Source organism: Vidua macroura, chromosome 18 (genome assembly GCF_024509145.1).
Source record: "Vidua macroura isolate BioBank_ID:100142 chromosome 18, ASM2450914v1, whole genome shotgun sequence".
NCBI classification, from domain to species: Eukaryota; Metazoa; Chordata; class Aves; order Passeriformes; family Viduidae; genus Vidua; species Vidua macroura.
Window position 1 is genome coordinate 12859498 of NC_071588.1, and position 25152 is coordinate 12884649.

Here is a 25152-nt window from a genome sequence, read left to right on the forward strand (position 1 = left end):
GGACTCGCTGCAGGGCATCTCCACAGCTCACCCTGAGAGCAGCCTTTCACACAGGGCTCATGTGCATCATAAGACTTCCAGGCCCTGGGAGTCTGACTCCTCAGTTCCTCTGAGGTTTGACTGTTCTGGGCAAGTAGGATTCTTATTTTTTGGGGTTTCTATATAGCTGGTGGCAGGATTTCAGAAAACAGATAGAAAACCATATCTTCCCTTGAGTATTTTCCCTGTCATGTAGAGTTTAGCACTATCTAGGTCAAGGGTAGACTACCAGAATACTGATTTTTGTTTTTTCAGTTGCTAGGAATAGTAGTTGAAAATAGTGAAGAGTGAAACCAAAGGGTGGATTAAAGAAACTAAAAAAAAAAGAGGGAGGACATAGAGATTAAGAACAATTTATTTGAACTGTACTGATGGAACTATGGCTGTGGAATCGGAATACCTTCCATATCCTACACAAGATGCTACCTGAGTAAAGTAACTTCAGGTGTTTTTGAAGTGAGGCCTCAATTTGGTACAGGTAATGTCAGAAAGATCCAGTCTAGCAGCTGATCCACCATTTAGCTCTGTCCTGTCACTCTTATGATATCACTATGTCCGTTCAAAATGAGTTGAAGTCCAAGGCTACTCATGGAAGTGGCTGCCATTGGCTGAATTGGTGGAAAGTTTTATTGGTATTTCTAGGATTGGAGGCAGTGGAAAGTATTTCCCTGGAATATCCTATGCAGTGGTTAGGAGGGACCCAGCAGCCTGGCTGTCCCTGTTCTCTTTGCGAGGATGAGGATGGGAGGAAACCAGTGGCTGTGGCTGGCTGATCTCATCTCTTGGAGCCATAATTGGCCTAAATGTGTACCTGGGAAAGCTTTGCTTGTTCCTTTGCTATCTGCAAGCATGTGATTGCTATCATGGAAACTTAAACCAGAGAGAGATGAGCTGGTGGGAAGTTGTGCTGGTTGATGCATGCTGGTTGGGCTGGAGACCTTTGCTTGGAGACCTTTCCAGACCTAGTGCTCACGGATGTGCTGCAGCTGGAATCTGCCTGGAGTTTTACCTGCCTCCAGCCTTTCGTGTTTTCTCCAAATAAAATTACTGTTGTCAAAGCTGACTTCTGCCATTCTGTGGGTCTCTAAGTTCAGGCTTTTCAAATACTTGTCTTTCTCTGGACAAAGAACCGATGAGCCAAAATTAGAGGCAATGAGAAGAAAACTCACCTGCCTTATCACAGGGTGGCTTGGCTTGAAATTTAATGTGAGGACATTTCTCTGAATTCTCTGCAGCCAGGCTGCTGTGGTCTGACAGAGTAGAAACACCTTTCTTTTAAGTGTTTTGACCTGATAGCTTTGAATTTTTTATTGTTGTATTTGAATTTTCTTTGTTTTCTTTTTATTTGCTTCTGAGAACAAATACTTAGTGTAGTGTAGGCATGGTTGAACTTTTGATCCAAGAAACCTGACTAAAATGTCTAAGCAGATTGCATTTCTAGATTATTTTGATTATTTTCCTTTAGTAAATGGAAGCTTGAAAGCAAGTGAAGTGTACTTAATGTAAACTTGCAAATTTACTGCCATTGCCTGCAGAACTTTTTTCTCCATCTGAACACTGTGCATGGTTTTTTAAGAGTGGATAAGCTTTTCATCAAATTAATGACTAATCCTTATCAAACAAGTGTTCGTCTTTACAATTAGAGAACAGGAATGCTTAATTGTGTGCTGATTGGTGAACATACTAGTCATGAGTACGTTTGAGGATTCAGATTCTTAATTTTCTCTCAGTGCTGGTAGCAGGAATTTGCTGTGAACAGGGCATTATATTCTGGTTGGATACCCATTATAATTAAATTATCATCTTTGTCTATGTTCAGTGAACCTTTCTTTGAGTAACTTCCAAAAGAATGCACCTTTCTGCACTTTGGGAAAATCTGAACTCTCTGAGGGAAAAGGAGGAAGATGGAACAAGGTAAATATTTTGAGGTCTGCTCAGCTTTCCTTGTAGGTTTGGCTGGTGGGTTATGGTCAAGGCACAGTTGTGTTCTAATGCAGAATACAATAGCTTGCTTGTTTTCTTTTACTTTGGGCTGGAATCTCTTAATCCCTTCAGACTCAAGCATGAGTATCACATGATTTGGAGGTGTTTGGTTAGTGTACTTCACTGCCGCAGAGCATCCCTGGACGTAACAGATGAGTAAATTGGGGCTGCACAGAGAAGCCACATGGAAATTTTCAGTTTTGGAGATCCACGGCCAAGTGTTTAGTATTTTGGGCTGGGTTGTGTTCTGGCAAAGCCATCTGGTCAGTTAGACTTGTCAGTAAGGAAGGAGATCAGATACCTGCTCTAAATTTCCAAATTCATTATAAAAAGGATTCCAGCTTCAATGTACTGACACTGTACCTGAGTGTTCAGTATCCTACAGTGTTCAAATCATTACAAGGGAATTTGGGGCAAAACCTCCTTGCTGGAAAATGGGTGCTACAGCTAATTGTAGGTCCTTCTTTTAGAGTGTGTGACCACATGGGACATCAGTGGATGTAGAGCTGTGGAAGTAACACACATAAGCCCTTGTTAAAGTAAACGAATAATAAATATTCATTAACAGTGAATTTCAAAAAGCAGTAGCTCCCTGTATAGCTGTCTAATGGTACCAATGTGCCTGGTCACTGTCATGTTGCTCCCCCCCCTTCAGTTCTGCAGGCTTTAGAAGCTTTAGCCAAAATGCCTTGCACTTGTCAAACTGGAATTTTGGCTTTTAAATGACAGGCTGAATGCTGACACTTGATGAGGGTGACTGCTAAACATTGACCTGGGGAGAGGACTGGGCAAGGGGTTTTCTAAAATAGCATAGGATTCCCTAAAGTGCTGAAATATGGTAATGATCTGAGGATGGCAAAAAGATTCCAGTGAATTAGAAAATGTTGGTCTTGACTCTTGGTGCTGCTTTTGCAGAATTTGGTCTGTTAAGCACAAGATCAGGGCAGTGGCTTCAGTCCCTGGTTCTACCTGCAGCTGGAGCTGGCTGCCTCCCAAGGTGTTCCACTCGCATCAGAAGAATTGCAGAGGTAATTGGGCCACTGGAATTGTGGGGACTCTATACTTAGCTCATTACTCCAGGCAAATTATCCTTTCCTTCTCCAGTGTTGACTGGCAGGCTGGAGAGCTGTCTCGCTTTCCATTGCTGGGGCATTCCAACTCCTCTGCAGTGTTCTCATTGTACAGGCACTTCTTCCTGTGAACTCTTGAAGGGCTGGTGATAACTGAGCAGCACAAGGGTCTAAGGGTGAGAGTTCTAGAGTAATTCACTGAGGAGTCAGCAGTGCCAAACCTGCTGTTGTAATCAGCAAGGAGTAGGAAGCAGTCTGGAAACCTGCCTGGTACTCTGCTTACCTGTAGAGGGTGGTTGGATTCATCACTGCCATTGCTGATGCCTGAGCTGGGTGGGTCTGGTGGAGTCAGCCTGGGGAGCTGTGGACAAAGGGTTTTGCTTCATTTGACAAGTGTAAGACTGGTATAGCAAAGACAATAAGAGCTATTTCTTGCTTTCTCTGTGGAGCGTGGATTTTTACTAAGCTGTTTGTGTACGGTCCCAGTTGTGCTCCCCTCCTTGCAGGGTCACACCCAGAGAGCAGCCCCATTAAAACTAATGGTGCTGTTGCATCATGTCCCAGCCCGCCACAGTCCCATTCAGCACTCAGGTATGAAGACTTTTCCTCTTGCATAAGGCACCTTGATTTGCTCGGGTCGGGGAGGAAGCACTTGGCAGCTCCCTAAAGAGTAAGTTACAAGCTGCTGTGCCCTGTAGCTTATTTTTCTAAACATTAGTATTTCAAGTTATTGTCCAGCTTTCTAAACTGTACCAGTGCCTGAGGCTGGACCACTGCTCACAGAGGCAGGGATTACCTGAGGAGTCCTTGCTGGATGCAGATCCTTTCCTGCTTCTAGCATGCTTCTCTCTCCTAGACCCAAATTATTTGGTATTCAAAGCAGAGACCTAGTAGGGCTAAGCCTCATGTATTTGAATGTATTTCAAGATCCCCAGGACTGCAATATGGCTTAATCTACTTTGTCTCCTTTCACTTTCTAAGTATTTCTAACTACTGTTAGTCTTTTTTTTTTTCTGGTTCTTCCAACAAAATTCAGCTTTTAGTCTCATAGTCAACCCTTACTGCCATATGTCAATCCCAGCAGACCAAGTTGTGTAGTAGTTAAGAAATTATTTTTCTATAAATATGCTCTAGGTCTAGTAATGTATATTGAGATAAAGTGACTACGTGAAGGCAAGGAGTGGTTAACTAAAACATGCCTTGTCCAAAGAAATTAGTCTGAACTGACTCGGATCCTGAAAAGGCCAAGAAAGTACTGAATGTTTTTGTGCAAGAAGTGAACAGGTGGGCTAGGGAGAATCTAGTTTAGCTTACAGCTTAAAGAAAGGCCTAATGCCAAAACCTAATTTATGCGCTTCAATTCCACAATTTTTATGCTGCCTCTTGCCAAGACAATTAAAGAAATCCTAGAGCTGATCTGAATTTCCAGGCTGGGTTTGGAAGGTGATAGCCACTTCTGCAGATGCAGACAGCACTGCAGTCTCTTCAGGTAGGCTGATGAGTCTTGGTGGTTTCATTGCTGGCATATTTGATTTTCAGGAGCCTGGAGATGGGACTGTGCAGCACGTTTGTAGTGCACTGGCATATGTAGCAAGTTCTGCTGCTTGTGAAAGGTCAACTTTTAAGCGTCCATGGATTGATTAAGAGTAAACTTTAAACTGGTGTTGCAGCACCTGTTTTCTAGAGCTTCAAAACTCCTGTTTGACTCAGGAGGAAGAACTTGGGTCTGTCTGTGGGGTTGCTCTTCTTAAAATCTGCATAACTATTTGTAAATAATTAAAATGTGGAAGGTGAAGGAATACCCTGGGGTCAGTTCAGAGAGGGCTTGTGCAGCTGCGTGAAGATAATTTTGGTAGGAGAACCCCATGCATCCGTCATGCCTGCAAAAGAAAACACAACCAGCACCTTGACTGAATAGCAATTAGTCATGTTGTGCCATTGTATTCTCCCCTGGGTCACCCTTTGGTGAGTATTGTTGAAAGAGTTGACTTAGCAGAGTTTGTACATGTTGAAACAAATTTGATGGCTCGAAACTTGTCTGAAGAATCTGTTGCTTGTTAGGTGACTCCTGAAGGGCTGTGACCCCTAAAAATCATGACTTGGTTACTTTATTTGTTTTTAATAACATTTTAACCAGAACTCAGAGATTAATCAACAAACTGAGAGTTTCTTGTATATAAGAATGTGAAAGAGAAAGTGTGAACCTTCCTGTGGAGCTGGGAATCCGTAGATCATGCTGGGTGAGTGACAGCTCAGCCTCTACACGGAATTCAGAACATCTTTGCCATGTTATAAAAAGTTTGTTGCCTGGTGCTGATCTGTTCCTCCAACACTGAGCTTTTTGTAACCTTTAAACTCCAAGTATAGGGTAAGAATTTATCCTGTTAAAACCTGCATTTGTTTGAAGAGTTAACTTCTGCTTGTTCACCTCTGTCCTACATCTCTAGATCTCGGTTATTTAAATACCAAGGTGTGTGTCACTCAAAACCTACCTACCCAGTGAGTTCTTCTTTAGCAGAAAAGTAAATGAGACCTGGAGTGAACAGGCAGCTGTGCCCATCTTGCTACACCTTTCTCATTCTTCAGTTTTGCTCGTGGAACTGCTGATTCAGGATTTAGGAGTTGATCTGCTGGTGAGTTTTTGTGAAATCCTGGTAATTTCTTGAAGTATTTGAGATGATTGTCTATCACTTATCTTGAAGTGATATATTTTACATTGTATCTGATGGCAATTTTACATTGTATCTGATGGCAATTTTACCTGTAAAATTCCCCCCCCCCCATTCCATTTTGGGGGGGAATGAGGAAAAGTCCTTACTAATGTCTCATCTACAGAAAATAGGCTGGGTGAATGATCTGCCATATGCTGGAATATCTTAAAAATGAAGTAGTTTGGATGGAAGGGTCTGAAGGCTTCAACTCTGATGTAAGGAATTAATCTTTTAGTTTGTCTAGTTAGGTGTGTCCTGCTTTGAAGCCTCACTGAATTTTTAAGTGGAGAAGTAGCAGATTTGTTTGGTGTTACACAGTAGGCTTGAATTATATTATTTTTTAGTAGTTTGAGATAGCTTGGTGCAGACCTTTCACAGAACTGGTGCTCTTACTGAGCTGCTGGAGGGGCGTTAAGTTCATCACAATTCCAGTGTTGTTCTCTCTCTCCCTTCCAGTGTTTAACTCCTTGTCACAAGTGACAGAGTGACAGTGCTCCTTGCAGACCCATTTGAGGTAGAAATCTGCAGCTCCACCTGTGTTGTGTCAGCCTGTTGCCTGTTCAGAGTTTAACACTCAGTCTTAGTGCTGTGCTTAGCATGACTACACTGATACTCTGAAGGGGATTTTAACCCTTAATCAGGCTTGCTGCAAGTGAAGCATTTAACAAGTATTTTTGCAGTGCTTTGCTGTGTTTCTGTGGTAAAAGGGTGCCTGTGCTGATTGTGCTGGCTTAGAGCAGCCTTCACTGGGCACAAAACTGTGAAGGATTTCAAATTATCCTTCAAAAACGTAGCTCCTGAAACTGTTTTGTGTCTGAGGTATTGCTTCAGATGTACTTGAGATTTATGTAGGAAGTGGAAGCAGGTGCATTCCTTTTCCTCAGAGCTTTTATTAATTGTTAACTAAAGCAGTTGAATTGCTGGATTTTGTTTAGTATTTGTGGTAAGATTTGATATATTGCTTGATAAACGTTCATGTGTTTTTTGCACGGATTGTGCTTACTCCTTGTGGTTTTTGGAGTAGTGGGCTGTTGGATTTGTGGATGTTAAGATGCTTATGTATTTAATTCAGCAGTGAGAACAAATGCACTGAAACTTCATCCCGGAGAGTTACTTAGTAACGATGTTTATCCCTGAACTGCAAAAAATAATGCTAAGGAAATTAGCAAGGTTAAATGGAAATTGTACAAAACACAAATGTATCTATTTCAGAGCCTCTGCTAGAGATAATAAAGCCTTCAGCAGTTACTGTGCTCAGGCACACACTCCTCTTTCCCTATAGAATCAGGACTTGCAGTTCTTATCTCTTGAGTTATATTTGAGCTTGGCTGTAGGCAGAGTGATTCCTCTGAGCTTCCCATGAAGCTCCAAGGTGTGATTCCCTCCAGAGCTCTCCCAGGGAGCCGAGCATGGCTGGGTGTGCTGGCTGTGAGTTACTGCAGAGCACTGGCAGCCCTCTGCCATGGGATTACATATCCGGCTGGGAGGTGAGGCCACTCTGCCAGCACACTTAATCTATTTTTGATTTGTCAGGATCTCAAAGACAGAAACAAAAAGCACTTTGTCCTGGCTGCTCTGGAAGACTGACACTTGAATGGCTCTTTGCATTGTCTATTCAGTGGTGTTGGAGCACTGCTCTGCAGTGAGCACATTGTTGTGCGGCAGTCACTCCTCTGGGCAGTTCACAGCTTTCCTGAGCATCTCAGAGCAGCAGCTTCACATGAGCCACTTGTTTGACCAGCTCCGAGGTCAGCCTCGGCAGCGGAATTCGGGAGACTTCCATGGCAACTGCTGGCCCTTCAGCACAGTCAGTCTGTGCCAGGGCTGACTCTGCTGCCTTCATCACCCCCTGGCTGCTGGAGCTCCTGCCCCTCACTCGAATGACAGCACGGTACACTGGAGGTACTTTTTTCATGTGAAGAAGCTCCAGAGGATCTCTGGAGGTGTGGTTGTCTCTCCAGAGAATCATTTATGCTTATTTATGCTTTATTGCTGGGATAATCTGACAGAATATTCTATATTGCAATCTATGGTCTAGTTCTTTTTTTTTAATATTATAATAAACCTTTCTTCAGAGCTTATGCCAAGTGTCAAGATACAGGAAAAAGGCCTGAGTCTTTACCTCACTGTATAGTTTTCCTGTGACCATTTTCTGAAGCTGTGATTGTCAGGGCTTTTAATTTTTCATACATATGAGAGCTGTGTCAGAATTTCCCTCATACTTGCAGGTGATCATGAAGTATTTGGTTTATCTTTACATAGCTGAGCTTGGTTTTTTACTATTTATTCCACAATGTTTAGGTTTCTGTTTGCATTTACCTCAGTTAAACAATAATAATTAACTCAAAACATTGAACTGATGGAGTTACATTGGGAGAACAAACCAGTAACCATAATGCAATAAGCATTATTGCAACTTCCTGGTAATGAAAATTCCAGTAGCCGAGTACTTGATTTAATTTTTAAGCTTTGAGAAAATAGTGGTTGTGATAAAATTACTTTATAACTGACTTTCACTTAGGCAGCTGCTTAATGCTGGGAAGAAGCTTGGGGTGTGAGGAAGAGCTGTGGTGGCTTTGTTAATAGAGGGAGTGTCTGAGCTCTTGTTCACATTTGAACCCCAAGCTGCAGTGTGCAGCTATACTTTTAAATGACTGATGCTTCCCCAGACAGTCTGGATGACATTGTTTACTCCCTTCTAAAGAGTCTTAAGTGTTTTTAAGCTGGAAACTCTGGAGTTAAAGACACTTGGATATTGCTGCCCTGTTCTCCCACCAGACCACACAGCCGAATCAAGTGTGTGTCTGTCTCCTAAAGTGTGTGGTGAAAATAGGTAAGAGCTGCTCACTGAGGGATAGAATGTGGGACTGCTGAGAAGAGACAATATCTGACAAAAACTGCCTGTTGGTGAGGAGAATCTGCCTTCAGGTCCCAGGGCAGTTTTTGTATGCAGTTGCTGTGGACATGGCACTGAGGATGCTTCCAGGAGAGACCAGTCTCCCTTGGCTGTGCATGGCTTTGGCAGTTTCCTTGGCAGGAGAGCCTGGTTAAGCAGTACAGCTGTAGAAGGAGCACAGCTGCAGCCTCTGAAGGGCCTGCTGAGCAGCCCTGAGGAACTTGGATGTGTTGTGTAAGGACAGCTCTGACTCAGTGGGGAATGTAAGCACGTGGTTCAACTTCAGCAGTATTACTGTACAAGCCAGAATGAGACCTCCCAGCCTTAGCAGTGAGGGCATCAATTCAATCCCATTGCTCTCTTAGGTGGCATCACACCTCAAAAACATGGTTCCTACCTCCTTCTGTGCTGCTGTGCACTGACTGTTGGGTATTGAGGCAGCTGTGTGCTCTGCTGAGCAGCTGAGGGGTGAGTGAGCACTGCCTGCTGGGTGAGCACCTCGGGCTGACTCAAGAGGCTCAACCATTCCTGCACACAGACGCTCCTCACAAGGAGCTGCTCCATACCAGCTCAGAAGCTTCTCACATGACAGAAAGTTGCTCCAAAGTCAGCTTTTTGTAGGTTCTTGCTGAATTTTCTATCAGTTTTACAGATACTGCCATGAGATTTGTATCTTAAGTATTGTTATTTCAAGCAGTTACTGAAGAACTAAGGTTGAATGCTTGTGGAACAATAGTGGGTTTGCAGGCTGGGATATATTAACAGTATCATGGAATTGAACTATAGTATTAACAGAGCCATTCTAAATATACTGCAGCATTGCACTCCTGACAGTGATTGTGATGCCAGGGCTGGACTATGAATACATCCTCTATGTGCACACTCATGTGAGAATGACAGGACAGCACGTGCTAGGCTTGAAGATAGTGTTTCTTTCCATTTGATAAGGAGTGTGGCACGATTGTCCTTTGCTTCCAAGTGTTACACAGACTCAGTGCTCTGGTGCTGTCCAGGAGTGAGTGCAAGCAGCAGGGTATGGGGAAATCTTTCCCTGGAATGAGAATTTCTGCAGTCCATGCAGAGAAATATGCTTCTGTTGTGCCTTTCATTGGCTATGACATGTCAGAGAGAGATCTCTGGTTTTCCATCTGCATGAGAAGTCCATCATCTAGCTTTGGTCTCCCAGGCCTTCCAGTTTTTCTTCTTGCTTAGGTTTTTACCTGGCTTGTGTAGTAGCTTATTCCTCATTGGGCAGGTTGTTAGAGGGGAACACCTGATAAATAATACTTGTAGGCTCTGTAATGAATTGGTGTGAGCTGTTCAAATGTCTGCTGCTTTCGTACTCCTGACTGTTCCTCCTAATGTGAAGGAAGTATGGGGGTGTTCTGGACAGGAAGGAACGTGTGTCCTGAGAACCAAACTATCCTAAGGGCACTGCCAGGCATGGCTGTCCTAATAGCAGTGAGGATGGACTTCACAGTGAGGAAATCAATAAAATACCAGCTCTGAACACCTTCTGAAGCTGTCTGAACTTTTAAACATGCAAACTCTTCAGGCAATCTAGAGCTGGTTTGTATTTGCAGGCAAATGATGACCTGAAGGACACTTTGGTCTTTCTTGGAGTTGTTCTCACTACCTGCACTTGCTGGAGATCTGTGTTTTCCACAGAGGAGTGAACATGTACTTGTAGCCACAATGCAGCAAGTTTTATAGTGAAAAGCATTAGTTGAAATAAAGTGGAAGTGAGGCAGCCTGGAATGCCAAAAGATGGGATTGCAAATGATTGATGAAGGATCTGTACCTTGCTTCAGACTTCAGTAGTGTCCTGGGGTTCTGATGGAGTTTAATAGACAGGCTGACTTAGTAGCAGAGACAAATGGTGACTTGCAGTGGGGTTGGCACTGTAAAAGAGGAAAATGTGAAGAGCTGACATGCTCTTACTGCCTTGGTTCCCATACCTGTGCAAGGCCTGTACATTAAATGTGGACTGCTAGAAACCTCTCCCTTCTGTGGGAGCAGAGTGACAGACTCCAGTTCCTCACTCCTGCTGCTTGAGTTCCTGATTTCTCCTGGAGCAGCTTTGCTCTTGAGCTGTCAGAGCAGCCTGCAGCCTTGCTCTGGGAACAACACTGCTGTAGCAGTTGAGTGAGCAGTGGAAGCCTGAATAAGTACCACTGGCTGTTTCTCAAGTGTGACATCACATCCAAGAATTAGATGGCTCTCTCTCACCATGGGGGTAATGAAATAATTCCTACTGTGTTATTCATTAACTCACATTTCATTCAGTGGCTCCTAAGAGGATAACGAGTACGTTAGAGGTGATCTTGCATAAGACTTCTGACATCCTTTTGATAAGTTAAGTAAGAGTTAAAGCTGTGGCAGACAGAGCGTGGCACTGGGGCCTCACTGAGGCAGGTGTCCTGTGCTGTGTTACACAAACTGACTTGTGAGCTAATTTAGTGGCTCTTTTTGTCAATGGCTTCAAGAAAATAGCCTGCTCTAAAGTTGCTGCAGAAATAACTGCTGCTCAGAGCCAGATGAGCTGGGCTTCCTGGTACTAATGACCATGGCTGTTGATGAAGCTCCCATGCCAATTGGGAATGCTGGCCTGTTCTGAAGGCTTGCCAGGGGTTTGTCTGTGCTGTGCAATTGAGCCAATAAACTAATATAAATAAAGATTAGGCTGTTTGTGGGAGGAATGATGATTGGATATTCAGGTGTCTAACAATCTGTTTGATCTTTTGAGTATTGCTATGAGTGTGCTGACATCAGTAGTTCATCCCCACAGGTAATAACTGAGGTAATTCTAAACAGAGGCTGCAGAAGCATAGGGCACCTGAAGAAATCCAGAATTTCCAGGTGGCCCAATAAGACTTTAAATTACCTGGTATCTGTAGAAGCACTGGGTGAGGTGGCTTTATCTGGGAAGAAGTTGTAGGTGATGGTCTGGTGAGTCAGGCTGGTGCCATCCTGGAGAGGCAGGTGTGTCCCTGCCTGGTTATGGGTTGTGGTCCTGGCTAGGAAGTTGCTGGGAACCTTTCCAGGTGTGTGTAGAGTTATGGTTTGGGTGCTGAGTACACAACTCCAGGCCTGAGTGCTCGACTCTGCTGCTCAGACTCCTGGTAATGGAGTTGTATTTCCCAAACACTGAGCAGGAATACTATAAAAATTGGGAATATTCAAAAAACTGAACTCTGGACATCTGTTCTGGGCATAGAAGATCCTTCTGATGGCTTGAACTCATACTATCCTTAGTTTTCCAGCCTTTTAAAAGTCCATTAACATACAGAACAATGTGGGAGCTCAGGTGAGTGCTCTGGATCCTTAGCAGAAGAGGTTCCATAAAAGGTGCAGTGCAAGAAGGACTGACCTGCTTCAGGACTCCACACTGAGTGCAGGGTTTAAGCAAAAGGACTGTGTTCAGGGAGTTTTGTCCTCCCCAGATCACTGGGTGAGGGTTTATGGGAAGAAGAGGATGGAGAAGGGAATTAAGGAGCATGCATATTCTAAGGGAGGCTGAGCAGAAGCTTCACAGGTGGTCACAGTGCTTGCATTTCCTAATGTGTAACCCTTCACTCCATGGCTTTTATGTAGGGCTGCTTTAGGCTGCAATTGTAAGTTGATTTCCATGGTGTGTATGAGCAGTGAAAATACCTGCTGGGTCATTAATGCAGGGCTTGGGCTGTGAGCTTTGCCTCCCTTGTTTACTCATTGTGCAATTCCATGTAACAGCTTAGGCCAAAAATCTGGCACTGAGCCTGTCCGCCTGTCAAGGATCCCTTCCCTTACAGCAGCACTTCCACACCAGTGCTCGGACTTCCTGAAATATGTGAAATAGTAAAATACCAGAACAGGCCACTCTGTCCTACCTGTTCTTGCAGGATCTGTTTTTCAGCACCCAGCTCAGCAGCAACTGGACAAGAGAAATCTTTAGTTCAAGCCTCAAGTTGTTCAGGCTGAACATGGAAGTTTGGCTGTAGGTGCTGGTTCATGGTGCCATTTTTATTTTGGAGGCCTTTCCTATCAGGGAATTCCTGTGGAACAGTTCTGTCAGCTGGACCTGGAGCTGATGCAGAGATGTCACATCTCTACTAATGACACAGAAGTGGTACTTCTAATAAACATACATACCGTGGATCCTTGTTCTTCCTTGACAGACTCTTCTAAGCTTCCAGCTAAGCTTTCCTGCATAAAGATGTAATCTTCCATCCAGGAGAGGAGTTGGGCTATTTTTTGGCATTTGAATCTAAATGAGCAAAATTGTGTGGGCTCTGAAATACAAGACCTGAATGCTGAGGTTGTTCCTGCAGTGAGCTGTTATTTATCTAAATTACAGACGCTTTTTCATCGCAGCTCTGAGCATTTGCTTCTAGATTTGTCTTCACATGTAGATTTGTGTTACATCAACTGCATAACCTTCTGAAATAAAGGTTTACAGTAAAAACAAGGCACACTTAAGTATTCTGAGCATTGATCTTAGCTTTGTTGTTTTTGCTCAGAGCATGAAGGTTTTCTTTGCCTTTGAGTATTTATCTGAAGTTGGTTTCAGATTCCAGCTTTAATATTGGAATTGATTGTCAGGAAAGGATATGCCTGGTGATCCTCAAACCTCAGCTGGATGAGTCCAAAGAACAACTGGATGTAATGGAACTGTGCCAGTGGAGGCTTGCACTCCTTGGTGTGCTGTTCTCCACTCATTCCAATTGTTCTGGATTTTTTTTTTTGCATATTTATTGATCTTGGTTCTTCGTATGTTCCCATTTACACTCAAAGGGGCAGCAGTAACTTCTGTTTGTTTTATAATTGGATATTCAACCTTGTTTCTGTGACATAAATCTGGTGGGGAATTGGTGTCTTGGAAGGAAAGCTTTCTGGGAAGTTCATCCCCCTGGATCTGATGGCAAGTGTTACTGCAGGCAGCCTGGAGAGTTACGGGAAGGGGAGAAATTCCTGCTCTCTCTTGGTTTGGATTTTGACCAGAGATTGCACCTCATAAGATGTTTAAGGAGGTCCTTGAGTACCTGAGCAAATGAAAGTTCAGAATTGTGTTTGTTTATTTTCAGCAGCTCCATCCTGTGTGTGCAACACGAACCAGGGTGTCAGCTTAGGTCAGGGGGTTTTGCCATTTAATTTCATCAGAGGAAAGGCAGTAAGGCAGGACCCAAACCCCAACATTTATTGCTCCTTATTTATGTTGTAGTTACTTTTTTAAACCAAAATTTGCCAGATTTACTTTTTCATTCCAAGCAAATGCATCTTGAATATTTTATTCTCATTAGTTTAATGCAGACTTCTCAGAGTTAATGTTTAGTAAGTACAGGCTTGGTTTTGATACTCAGCACCAGAGGGTGCTTCAAATTGAATGGTAGAGACCAAAAATAGATTGATTTAGTTGATCTTAATTTTACTGTGGAGTGCCACTTCTGTGTATTTAATTGAAGTTTGAGATCTGCAAGTCACAGGTAAGAACTGCAGTGTTACAAATGTGACTTGTGCTATTATCACACCTTTAGGAAAGCTCGTGGATTAATGCACACATGCTCTTGTGTGTTTTTCTAACGTGCAATTTAAAGGGGACATGGTAAACTTACTGTAAGGATGGTTATAAATCTTCATATTATTTAAAGAAAGGTTAAGTCCTACTGGCTGATAATGATTTAAATGCAAAAATTGAAGTGGATAACTGCAGTCTTCTGACATACAAATTTTTTAGAATCTGGAATTAAATGAAAATTACCTTCCCTGATGCATCAATAACAGAATGAGCTGTGAACTGCCCTGACTTCTGCAATGCCTGTGGGAGAGATATGGATGTGTTGTGTTTGGGTAATGTGATTAAGAGCCCAAACCTTTGTTTCTTTAAAATGATGATTTATCTGTTAATTGCAACCAAGTCTTTCTTAGTAAATTAGGTTTGTTTTGAGTCACACAGGGAAAGAGTGAATGTTCTCTAAAGGATAAAACACTTAAATGACTACTTACATTCTTTGTACTATTATTCTTCCTTCTCAGGATTTGTTGTATCTACCAAAAGGATTGAGTTTCTGTAGGGAAAATAATTGAGAGAGGTTTTAAATAAGTGTCTGTATGTACTAATTTGTTGTGCTTTTGAAATTTCTTTTTAGTATACAATAAGATACTGGAGGAATATCTCTTCTAGGTAAAAATTGATCTGCTTTAGAAAACTTGGTGTGGTCTGATTTAAGTGAGCACGTTAGGAAGGGAAATCTTCCTGTTCCCCAGAGAAACTCATTCCTGTTGGAATCACTGTTTGGATGGCAGGACTGACCAAAGGAGGTACAGGTACCCCTATAGAATTAATTCCCTTTTCCAGTATCTACTGGTACCCTTCTGTGGAAGCTTGGACTTGAAAGGATTTTATCTTTAAATAAGAGAAGTGCGAGACGGTGGCTGTGAACGGGAGCTCTGTCAGACCTTGTTTCACTAGCAGAGCTGCAGTCTGTTGCAGAACTCAATTTCAATTCCAGCTGAAACTCTGTGTTTTGATACACATCCATGCCTCAAGCAACCACAAACCCTTCTTTGGTGTCTCTGCAATGCCTGAATATATTTAACTTTGACTTCGTGCTGTTTAGTTTTTTAGAGTAAGCATATTCTGTTAATCCAAGTAAATTTCTTCCTGGCACTGAAAGGTTGTGCAACTTCAGTGTAAGGGAACAAGCCTGTGTACTTTCAATATTATGGAAGTTGTTGTGGAGAAAGCATTTTGGGGACTTGTCCTGACTGAACTCAGCCTCCCTGGGCAGCCTGGAGACATGACTTTAGAAAGTGTAGTCGTTCTTGCCTTTGACACGTTCAAGATTTGAACATTGCAGAGCATCTAACTCGATTTAGTTGATGGAGGACTGTTGGGCTTAAAGATGCATAAAAATAGAAAAATACATGTTAGAGTCAACTGGTTCTGAAGCAGCACTGTTGTGTCTCTAGAGGAATGCATAGTGCAGTGTGACAAAATTAACTGCTCTATTAAAGACCTCAGCACTTCACACCAGATACTGCTAATGTGTGTAATTGATCTTCCAAACCAGCTACGGGAATTGAAGCCCATTAAAACATTTCTTGAGGCGATCACAAGAGCAGCAAGACTCCTCCATGGGTTCCTGCCTCCCACATCAAAGGGCTGTGCTGCTTCAGTTCCTGGTGGCTGCTCTGCTGAGGCTCTTGGTGAGATGCAGTTTCACTGCTCCTCATTAAAGCTTCATACTCAGCTCCGTGTCCCTTTCCAATGTGCCTTCATGTGCAGCACCCTCTTTTAGATTCTTTTTCTTTGCCTGCTGTTTGTTTGAGTTGAGGTCCATCTCCAGCTCTTATTTAAGTGCAGCTTGTGAATGGAAACTAGTATTTTGCTGTTACATTTCCTGCTTCTGAAATTAACTGTGACTTTCCACAAGTGGAAAAAGATAGGAATAAACAACTGTCTTAATACTTGGAAGATACTGAGGTGGTTTAACTACAGGAGGGAAAGTATTTGCTTTTCCTCTTTTTTCTTTTTGCTTTAGTGAATAGATGAGTCCCAAGTTCTAAGGCCAGGTTGGACACTGGGGCTCGGAGCACCCTGGGATAGTGAAAGATGTCCTTGCCCAAGGCAGGGGGTGAAACTGGATGAGCTTTAAGGGCTCATCCAACCCAAACCATTCCATGGTTCTGTGAATCAGCTGAGCAGGGAAATGCCAGCAAGCAGCAGGTTTGCTGGAGGCAGTGTGCTGATACATCATCCAAACCAGTTTGTCCCTTGTGATCTCAATGCAGGAATTAACAGGAGAAGGTGTCCAAGTCCTGAGTGTCTTAATTCCTGTAGGGAGCCAGAGCTCTTCCCTGCTGTGTCTGGCTGAGGGCAATGCCACAGAGGGAATCTTCTCCCTCTCTAGGTAACTTGACTGGAAACTGCTGAAAGTTTAGAGAAGCTGGAACTGGCAGTGGGCTGATGGAAATGCCTGGTTGTTCTCCCTGGAAGGAGTTGCTCCTCAAGTGCAGGGAGGGCAGGACCCTGTTCTGGTAAATCCTGGGTGTGCCTGGAACTTGCTGGGTAAATAGGACCCAGCAGAAAACTCTGTGCAGTTCCTTGAGCTGCTGGGCTTTCCTGACACAGCTCTTGCTGGTCCCCTTATCATGGACAAGCACGCTTGGCTTTATCTCCTCCAAATTTGACTTTTGCAATATTTGTAAACACAGAGCTTCTGGTGAATGGTGAATGCTCTTGGTGGCTTGGCAGCCTTGTGGGTGATGCCCAAACAAGTGTGTGGACTGCTCTCTAGGAAACAGCTTTTTGTGAGCCTAGAAAAGCTACTCTGATCCTTGATTAGTTCCTTAAATGTGCAATTTAGGGGGTCACTTCATCAAAAGGGGTTGCTTGTAGCTAAATAAAGCTGTCTCTCAACTTAGGTCAGCTCTTTCAGTATGATTATTTTATTCTGTTCAGGATTGTTTTGTATGGACTAATAAGGGAATACCTGAACTCAAGGCTTTTCTTGGTTTGAATTAATTACTGTTTTATACTGTAAATAATGCTGTGATCAAACATACTTGTCCCCTGCCATGGTGATTGAGGAGACTTTGAAGGGAAGGGCTCTTCATACTCAGGTTCACAGATTCTGGCAGAAATACATGAATTACTCTGAAAAGCCCCTTCAGTCCCCTTCAGTACAGAATGCAGTCGTGTGCTTGACAGCTCTGAAGTGGATCAGGGCTTTGGGAGGATGCTTGGTGTCTGAACTGTAAACTCTGCCATTCAAACCGAAACTACTTGAATATTTCGCAAAGAAGTGAGCGGGCTAAGAGATGAACGGGCTAATTGATTAGTTCTGTAAAGAAATGTCATTTCTGCAGGAGCTGAAGTGATTCTTAAACTGCCTTCAGTTCTATAAATCTGAAATGTCTTGCAGTTTTTAAGGCTGTGCTGCTCTAGAAGCAAACAACATCTCCAGCGCTGCAGAGTGGTGGTTCCAAGATCGGCTCTCTGGGTTAGTTTTGTCTTGTGTCAAGGAGCTGGAGTATGCCATGATGGGTCTGAAATGCCAGACTTGTGTAAACTAAGGAAGCGGGGTGTTTTGTTTGGGAGGAGTATGGGAGCAGTACTCTTTCTGCTGGCTCACCATGCTTCAGGGAATAGCAGCATAGTCTGTGTAAAGCAATACCACATCAAAAAAGGCATTTTTGGAGTGTGCCACAATTTTACCAAGTGCTGGGTTAGTTTGAAATACTAACTTTTCCAGTCGTGTAAGGTGATCCAGTGTGAGTCCTGGAACACAGAGCCTCCCAATGGCTTCTGTTCCTCGATGGAGGCAGTGAGGGTGGATGTGTGGATCTCCCATGGCCTCCTTGACAGGACAGGTCTTTTTAATACCAGTGAAGAATTAATGGATTAAAGCTTTACCCATAATTACATTGTGCAAGCTGTGCAAGCAGAGAAAGGGATGTCTCGTTCTAGGCCTTGACAAAAGTGAAGAGACTTTTGTGTCCTGCCTGTCCCAGGCTATGCAGCGCAGCAGTGCTGGAGAGGGGGTTTTGTCAGAGTGTGGAGGGACAGGACACAGGGAATGGCTTCCCAGTGGCAGAGGGCAGGGATGGATGGGATATTGGGAAGGAATTGTTCCCTGGCAGGGTGGGCAGGCCCTGGCACAGGGTGCCCAGAGCAGCTGTGGCTGCCCCTGGAACCCTGGCAGTGCCCAAGGCCAGGTTGGGCAGGGCTTGGAGCAGCCTGGGACAGTGGGAGGTGTCCCTGTTCATGGCAGGGATGGCACTGGATGAGCTTTCAGGTCCCTTCAAATCCAAACCATTCCATGATTCCGTGATTGCCAGGCCTCTGTGGAGACCAAAGTCCCCATTAGGAACACCTTGTAATAACTTAGGCATTTATTTCTCAGAGCATGAATAGATTATTAATAACAGGTATTTGCTATTTCAAAAAATTGTCTTACAACAAAAGCATCCACTCATGTTTTGTTAAAGAGATTTTCAAAGTTTTATGCTAGAAAAAATGTGGTGAAAATGAGGTCAACTGAGGAGCTGAGAGCTGTGACTGTGTGTGTTGTCCTGAGGAAATTCAGGCTGGGAGAAAAGTCATGGGAGTGTATCTTGAAACTCCAGAGGAACTTTCAAATCACATTTGCTTCTTGATTCTTCCTATTTTCAAACCCTTCATTCTCTTTTTTATTCCTTGTTGGTGTCTGTAGTGTTGCTGACAGGAAATCCCAGCAGGTGAGGAGCTGTCCTGGGCAGTGTGGGATGCTCCTCTGGGAGGGACTGCTGCCCCTTCCCGCTGCCAAGGCCCTTACAGGAAGGTTTGAGCTGCAGCAAGATGTGACTGGAGGAGGGAAGGGGGATGAAGAAGTGTTTTGGGAGGATGAGTAAAACCTTGGAGACTTTGATTAACAGCCACTTCTCCTTGTTTGCTGCCTTCCTTCTAGAAAGGCAGAAAGAAGGGAGGGAGTGTGACTCATGGCAAATGGGCTGTGAGGACCTTAATGGAAAAATGGGAACTGTGAGGAGCAAATTATTCCCTTCTTTCTCCATTATGCCTTTTCAAATGGAAACTTCTGCTGCCTGATCTAACTTTGCTGTTTGTTTCATAACTCCAGGCTGATATTGCCCTGCATTTCATGACTCTTTGGTTACCTATTGGCATAAATACTCTTCCCAGCACACCTGGTCATCTTTCCAGCTTAGAACCTCCACAGATCCACTGGGTCTGTGTCTTGTCAGCTTCCATACTGAAATCCAGATTCAGTTCCCTTCCTTCCAGGTTTCTCCACAGTTCAGACTGACCTGTGTAGCTGTTGGTCCTTGGTAGCTCTTCCTCCTCTGTCATGCACATAAAACGGAGGAATATGGAGTAATTGAAATAAAAGGAAAATTATAGACATGGTACAGAAGATCTCTGATGGGTAAAATGTATCCTGGCTTATGTATGAATAATTGCAGCCTTTGGATCCCAGGGTTTTACCCAAATGAAAAAGAAATTAAAAGAGAATCTGAAATTTTGTAAGAAAAAGTGACATTTTGTTGTGGATTTTGGTTTCAAGCTTGCTGTGGTCTTTTGACCTGCATTGTTTTGAGATCAGTGAAGGAAAATACTGATGTAGAGTCCTTTATTTGGGAGCACTTTCCTAAAAAGCCTATTTTTTGGGAATAATTAGTACTGTTATCTCAGCTAAATATTGATTTTTTTGTTTTTTTTTTATTCTAGACATCAATTATGGGAAAAAAAAATGGATCTTTCTTATTGCAAAATCAATTTTTTCTGTCTGTTGCTATCAGACCCTCAGAAGTGCTTCTCTTGCCTTCCTCTGCCATTCTAAGTTCTGCTTTTCTTTCAAGGTTTTTTTTTTTTGCTTAAACTTTGAACTGTTGCTTCTGCATTTAATTTCTGAAGAGTGCAAGAAGTGATCTTTAACAAATCTGCAAAGATAATCAGCTTAATCAAACTGCTTTAAAAGCAGATTAATGCCACTTCCGAGTGGGAAGATGAAGGAAGCCCAAATGCCGACCTGCCATTAGTGCATGAGTCAGTGCAGTGACAGATGTTGACAAAACTTTTTTGATGCTTTGGACTCTTCTAATTAATTTTATTCTTCACTCATAAAAGCTGAGAGAACAGAAAGTGCAATGAGACCTTTTCAAAATGCTGTGATGCAGGACAGTTCCATTGGTGCTGTGGGAACGTGGGATGTTCTGTGTGGCTGTTCTACTCTCCCTGTCAGGTATTTGAGTTTGGCTGTGTGCACACCTTCATATCCAGCTGGAATGTTGTTATTTTCTTCAGGGAAGTGGATGATGGACAAGATGGAGAGAACTGGGGTTTTTCACCCTGGAGGAAAGGAGGCTCAGGGGGGACCTTTGGCTCTGCACAACTCCTGACAGGAGGGGACAGCTGGGGGGAGTCGGGCTCTGCTCCAGGGAACAGGGACAGGAGGAGAGGGGACAGCCTCAGGCTGTGCCAAGGGAGGCTCAGCTTGGATACTAGGGAAGATTTTGTCATGGAAATGGTTGTCCAGCCCTGGCACAGCCTCTCAGGGCAGTGCTAGTGTCCCCATCCCTGGGGATTTAACAGCACTGTGAGTGTGATTCTTGGGGACATGGGTCAGTGGTGAACACAGTGGTGCCAAATCAGTGGCCTCAAAGGTCTTTTTCAACCTTAAAAGTTCTGTGACACATGGCACTAAAAACCAGAAAATGCCTCCCTGAGGATCAGCATTCCTTCTTCTCCATGTGCACGTTTTCAAACTTTCTATTAAGGAGCAGCCTTGCCCCATCCAGCCTTGGGAGTGGCTGCATTTCCAGTGCTCCCATCCCTCTGTGGTTTCCAGCTTGGCCACCAGCTGACCACATCCCCCAGCTGGTGGGCAGCTGATAGCAACACTGTGTTCCTGCTCCCGAGCATGCTAAGAGTTGTGTAAAAATAGCAGGGAAAGGAAGCTCAAATCCACCAGGAAGAACAGAAAAAGGAGAGAGGAGGAGAAGAACAACCTGTGAGCTAAAGTGAGCAGGGAGCAGCTAAACCCAGAGGTGATGAAAGAAATGGGGGGTGTGTGGTAATCCCATGCAAGAGAAGGTTCCCCTCATGGCAGAGCTGGGGTGAGTGGGAACAGCGATATTGGGAAGTTCAGAATGTAAACAGGAATGTAGAACTTCTCATCAAAAACCACACTTGCATCATGTTAGGTTGGGACATGGTGTGGCACAACTGGTGTGGAAATGCCATATTTTGGCAAGGGGAGGGGAAAATACATCTTCAAAATAGTCAGTTAGTAGGAAAACAGCTTCTTTTGGTTGTGTTTGTTTACATCTTTATGAGGATAACTGTCAGCTAGAGAAAATCTGGATTTGTTTTTCTCCCCAATTATTTTTCCCTTGTGCCATTTCCATGCTTATCAAATCATGGCTCTCCTGCTTTGGCTGATAGAGCCTTTCAGCAAAGAAACTGTAGAGACAACCTTCCAGTCACCTAATTAAACAAACATGTTGATTGAAACTTCTCCAGAGTGCTTTTCCTAGCAATTTGCCAATGTTTTATTAAAATAAATGTCAAGAAAAACACTGTCACAGGCTCAAATAATTGAGATTTTAGAGTTCCTGTAGTCCATCACTGCTCAGAGTAGGGCCAGCTTTGATGTTGGATTTGGTAGCCCTTGGAATCCCAGGGGTTGGGGTATGGCCAGGGATAAAAGTTTTACAGTTTGGAAACAATTATTTGGAATTTCCCCCTCCAGCTGTACCATTACTTGTGTTTCACTGTATGATTGATATACAATGCAAATACTCTACTTCTCCGTAACGTCTTCCAAGAAAAAAGTCTGGAGGCGAGACCTTTGTGCCGAGTGTTCACACAATATCCAGGTTCCCAAAATAGGCACCAGAGCAGGATCTTAGAGGATGACTCGAAGGAAAAGTGAAGTCTTCTTGTTCCCATCCCCTTCAGTCCTGGAGCAGAGTGTGACAGGTTTGAATTGGCAGTGACAGGATGTCCTTGGGCACTTGTGATGGAATCAGGGGAGGGGGTTGTGTCCTGCCCAGGTGAGACACCACCTGCAGAGCTGCCCCAGCCCTGGGACCAGCACAGGAACGACCTGGAGCTGCTGGAGAGAGTCCAGAGGAGGCCACAGAGCTGCTCCAAGGGCTGGAGCCCCTCTGCTCTGGAGCCAGGCTGGGAGAGCTGGGGGTGCTCACCTGGAGAGGAGAAGGCTCCAGGGAGAGCTCAGAGCCCCTTGCAGGGCCTAAAGGGGCTCCAGGAGAGCTGGAGAGGGACTGGGGACAAGGGATGGAGGGACAGGAGACAGGGAATGGCTTCCCAATGGCAGAGAGCAGGGATGGATGGGAGATTGGGAAGGAATTGTTCCCTGTGAGGGTGGGCAGGCCCTGGCACAGGGTGCCCAGAGCAGCTGTGGCTGCCCCTGGATCCCTAAGGCCACAATGGACAGGGCTTGGAGCAGCCTGGGATGGTGGAAGGTGTCCCTGCTCATGGCAGGGGTAGAGTGGAAGGGCTTTAAGGTCTCTTCCAACCCAAACCATTCTCTGCTCAACCAAACCAGCTGTGTGACAGTCCAGTAAAGGTGCTGCAAAGCCCATCCTTATAAGACACACTTCACTCAGGATTTAGAGAAAGGATCCTGTCTCTTTTCCATCTGCTCCCCTTGTCTTTCCTGATGGTGCTGAATCCCTTCTGTGGCTCACACAGCTGAGGTGCTGCAGAGGAAATGGTGGGAACACCTGGAGGGGATGGCTGCATCCCTGTCCTGAGGGGCAGCTCCCTGGGATGTGCTGGGATGTGTTAATTAAACAGCTGCTCCTGACCTTGGAGTGCTCCCATCAGGACTTGTTTTGGAGGGGGCCAGCAGAACTCATAGCAATGTTTCTTCTTACAGGCAGCTTTTCCCCTTATTTTGGCAGAAGTTGTTGACTTAGGAAGTGATAACATTGGAGGTTCTTATCAGAGCCCAGCAGCCTTGCAGCAGGAATGCTGATGAGCGTGTTAGAGGGGTTTGCTGAGCTCTGGCAGCAAGAAAGTGGAATTGTTAATGCTTATATTGGAACATTTTTGTCCTGTTTTTAAACTTCTTGACAAAACTCTTGAGATTTGGTGGCTTCTTCCAAGCCTCGTTAAAATCAATAAAAAGCTTGTTGCAGATTTTGTGAAGGTTTTTTTTTTCCTCTCGTTTGGACTGAAACCACACAAAATCAGTCCAGCTCCTGCACCCGAAATGTGTATCTTGCCTTTTGAAAAGCAAATACGTGGCCAGAACACTGTCTCTGAGGAGTCATTCTAGAGTTGTATAGTCTGCCTTCAGAGCTTTTTTTTTTTTTATGTTTAATAAACTTGCTCCATATTCCCCTCAAAGGTGACTTTGTATCAACAGGCAGCTGTGAAGTTGAACTTGTTGCATGCTCAAGGTGGTACCTCACAATCAAACTGTGCTCATTCCCACCTGGGTGCTGGGATTGATTATCGACCCATAAAATTATTGGGATCGGTGTTTGGCATGTTGGCTGAGAGAGATTTTTTTTAAAAACAGAAACAAAGTTAACCTCTGTTGCAGGTAATGAAATGTTGCTTTTAGAAAGTGTTTTATGAAATGGTAAATTGAAGTTTAACTGAGGGTTTGGACAGCTGGCATTAACACAGGGGCTTTCTGTTAGAGCACATCCTCGGTTCCCTGTTTCTGTAAATTCTGAGATTCCATGAGATTCCCTAAACTGTCCATCATGTGAGATGGTAGAATTCCTTCTGGTGCATATCAGTTTGTATTAAAATCTTAGAATCATGAAAACCCTGCATGGGAAAGGACCTAGAGGGGTCATCGATCCAGCCCCTGGCCCTGCCCAGACCCCCAACAACCCCACCCTGGGCATCCCTGGCAGCGCTGTCCAAAGGCTCCTGGAGCTCTGGCAGCCTCGGGGCCGTGCCCATTCCCTGGGGAGCCTGGGCAGTGCCAGCACCCTCTGGGGGAAGAGCCTTTCCTGATCTCCAGCCTGACCTGCCCTGGCCCGGCTCCAGCTGCTCCCTGGGTGCTGTCCCTGTCCCAGAGCAGAGATGTGAGCTGCCCCTTGGGAGGACCTGCAGCCCTGAGGAATCTCCCTTCAGTCTCCTCTGCTCCAGCTGAACAATCCCAGTGCTATCAACTCATCCTCCAGACCCTTCCCCATCCTCGTGCCCCTCCTTTGGTCCATCTCCAACAGCTTTAGATCCTTCTGACACTGTGGTGAAACTGTCCCCGGCGCTCGAGGAGAGGCCACCCAGAGCAGAGCTGGACAATCCCTTCCCTCACCCCGCTGGCAATGCTGGGCCTGGGGCACAACTCCTTGAAATGCACAATTTTTGATGCACAACTTCCTAAACTATTTCTTTCTATTCTGTCAGTCCTAAAATTACGTCTCCTTTTTCTGTGTATTACTTCTTTTCCCTGTCATCTATAAACTAAAGGACAGAATGAATACAAAATACAAAAGTATTTTATTTCATTTACCACAATGTGAAAATTGTCAGTAGTTGTGGCACATCAAAGTACAGGCAAACTATTTCCAGCAGCAGGATTATATGATGGAGAAATTGGACTTTCCAGGCATATCCAGATGCAGTGTGCTACTGGGAGAATATCCAAATTTCTGTGAAGAGCAAACCTTTGGATACAAGGCAGTGGTGTCCCATCAGTTTGGCTACTTGTGTGCTTTAGAACAATGGGGTTAGTCTGGAACTTTCAATTTTAGTGTTTGAGTATTTTAGCATTAAACTTTATGTCCTTCTGATGCTGCAGGAGGTATCTATTGGTCTTGTTGGAGTGACTGTAGGAATGAAGCAGAGCAGATATTTTCTCCATCTAATTGTTGACAAATGTGTATCTCTGGCACACTATCTCTTTTTTGATGCAATAAATGTTTGTACAGTTCTTGAAAATCCAAAGGAAAGGTCTTGGCAGGAGTGGCCTCATGAGCATTGCTG

The 25152-nt window shown here is 44.2% G+C and overlaps 1 protein-coding gene across 5 annotated transcripts in view; it reads left to right on the forward strand.

Moving 5' to 3' along the window:
- The window catches only part of MTMR3 (myotubularin related protein 3), a 74104-nt gene that overhangs the window by 6177 nt on the left and 42775 nt on the right, over nucleotides 1-25152 (forward strand). The window contains exon 1 of one of the 5 annotated variants that reach the window (XM_053994172.1): nucleotides 16791-16907. The exons of the other annotated variants lie outside the window; for them this stretch is intronic. The gene's annotated coding sequence lies outside the window, so the exon portion shown is untranslated. Of the gene's footprint in view, nucleotides 1-16790; nucleotides 16908-25152 lie in introns of those variants that run through there. 5 annotated transcript variants of the gene reach the window in all.